This window comes from Schistocerca cancellata, unplaced genomic scaffold (assembly GCF_023864275.1).
Source record: "Schistocerca cancellata isolate TAMUIC-IGC-003103 unplaced genomic scaffold, iqSchCanc2.1 HiC_scaffold_891, whole genome shotgun sequence".
In the NCBI taxonomy this organism is placed as follows: Eukaryota; Metazoa; Arthropoda; class Insecta; order Orthoptera; family Acrididae; genus Schistocerca; species Schistocerca cancellata.
The window spans coordinates 17501-20000 of NW_026046901.1; the positions used below are offsets into that span (position 1 = coordinate 17501).

The 2500-nt window shown below is 55.2% G+C and overlaps 1 non-coding gene across 1 annotated transcript in view; it reads left to right on the forward strand.

The window, feature by feature from the left end:
• The first annotated feature begins 2108 nt into the window (after positions 1 to 2108).
• The window catches only part of LOC126148637 (small subunit ribosomal RNA), a 1909-nt gene continuing 1517 nt past the window's right edge, over positions 2109 to 2500 (forward strand). The window contains exon 1 of the ribosomal RNA XR_007530613.1: positions 2109 to 2500. This exon is cut by the window's right edge and continues 1517 nt beyond it. This is a non-coding gene — a ribosomal RNA (small subunit ribosomal RNA).

Sequence of the window (2500 nt, forward strand, 5' to 3'; positions counted from 1 at the left end):
GTAACTCAATTTGCACCGCAATGTAACTCAATTTGCACCGCAATGTAACTCAATTTGCACCGCAATGTAACTCAATTTGCACCGCAATGTAACTCAATTTGCACCGCAATGTAACTCAATTTGCACCGCAATGTAACTCAATTTGCACCGCAATGTAACTCAATTTGCACCGCAATGTAATGCAATTTGCACCGCAATGTAATGCAATTTGCACCGCAATGTAATGCAATTTGTACCGCAATCTACCCCCACATTGTGCCTTAACCTAACCCACATTGTGCCTTAACCTAACCCACATTGTGCCTTAACCTAACCCACGTTGTGCCTTAACCTAACCCACGTTGTGCCTTAACCTAACCCACGTTGTGCCTTAACCTAACCCAAGTTGTGCCTTAACCTAACCCAAGTTGTGCCTTAACCTAACCCAAGTTGTGCCTTAACCTAACCCAAGTTGTGCCTTAACCTAACCCAAGTTGTGCCTTAACCTAACCCAAGTTGTGCCTTAACCTAACCCAAGTTGTGCCTTAACCTAACCCAAGTTGTGCCTTAACCTAACCCAAGTTGTGCCTTAACCTAACCCAAGTTGTGCCTTAACCTAACCCAAGTTGTGCCTTAACCTAACCCAAGTTGTGCCTTAACCTAACCCAAGTTGTGCCTTAACCTAACCCAAGTTGTGCCTTAACCTAACCCAAGTTGTGCCTTACCCTGCTCTGTAATTGGCATATGACACGTTACATTAATGTATTGTCCAACCGCAACCCGCTCAGAATGTTGTGTACACAGCTACGTGTCATCTCCCCATAACAGCTGCATTGCAGTGTGGTACGCCATAGAGACGTGTGGGAGTAATGGACGCAGTGGATGGCGATCAGCATGAGCCGTCTGTTCATGTAGTGGCGCGTGTATGCAGACGTAGTAGTCTCTTCTCACACAATGTGATAGCACGGTGCCCCGCGTTCCACATCTGCGACATGCTACAGAGGCCGGTTGACAGTTGGTCGCGCAATGGACATCGCATACGTACGGGGGCACCTTCCACGTGCCCTCTAGTCGGGCACATTTTGTTGCGTGGATGTGAGCGGATGTAGTGTGTCTTGACACCTGACAGGCAGGCATGCAATAATAGTTGACTTTGCAAACGGGGATGGACGTGTACGTTTACTGGTGACGTTACGCAAATGAACAACTGGTAACCCGTTGTGGTGCGGTTGTCCTTGCTGGAGGTACATCTGTGAGGGCAACGATCGGTACAGCTACGAAGCGGTCCCCACCATACCAACGAACGTGAATGTGAATCTGGGTGTGAAGCGATACGCGGCTGTGGGTGGGTGGGACTGTCCCCGGCCGGTGAGGGGGGGCCGCCCGGCGTGCTGGCCGCGCGGTGCGTGGGCGCACGCGCTACAGCCGGCTGGTGGGGGCGCCCAGTGGCAGGCGCGCCGGCCGACGGACGCGGCAGGCGGCGCAGCTGCGCGCCGGGGCACCCTGCGCGCGGCGCCGTGCAGCCAAAGTGGGTCCTCGCCGGCCCGGTGCGAAGCGCGGTGGACATCTGCAGTGTGCTGGTCCGATTGAGGACTGTGTGCGTTGAGGATGCGCCGCCGCCCGGCACTCGGCGCCGCGACGCCGTCTGCTGCTCGGTCGCCCCAGCGGTTCTCGCTGGTGGTTTGTATCGCAGTTGTGCAGACGTGTTGGCACGTGCGCTGTGCTGGGAGAGTTCGCTTCGGCACCCACGTGGGGCCTTTGCCCTTCTGTGGCGCTGGCGTTGGAGCTGCCGGTCACCGTAGGTGGCGCGTGTTGTCTCCCGCCGGCAATGCCACGACAGCACGCTCCCGGGCCTCTGTCGGCAGCGGCAAGCTCAGTTGGGAGCACGGGTGGTCGCACCTAAAGCGTCTACTCGCCTAACTCCGGGCGATTGCGCCTCTCTCGAACCCGACCAAGTACTTAGGACGGCGCTGCGCGCCGCCGGGACCTGAGAGGGTTTCGAGGTGTATTGTGCAGGGGAGCTCAGCCTCCTCCTGTTTGCAGAATAATTGAGCGGACGCTTGCGTGTTCGCGCGGGCCCCTGGGACACACTCCCGGGCGGCCGGCTGCTCAGCTCTAGTTGACGCAGCTCCCTGGTTGATCCTGCCAGTAGTCATATGCTTGTCTCAAAGATTAAGCCATGCATGTCTCAGTACAAGCCGCATTAAGGTGAAACCGCGAATGGCTCATTAAATCAGTTATGGTTCCTTAGATCGTACCCACGTTACTTGGATAACTGTGGTAATTCTAGAGCTAATACATGCAAACAGAGTCCCGACCAGAGATGGAAGGGACGCTTTTATTAGATCAAAACCAATCGGTCGGCTCGTCCGGTCCGTTTGCCTTGGTGACTCTGAATAACTTTGGGCTGATCGCACGGTCCTCGTACCGGCGACGCATCTTTCAAATGTCTGCCTTATCAACTGTCGATGGTAGGTTCTGCGCCTACCATGGTTGTAACGGGTAACGGGGAATCAGGGTT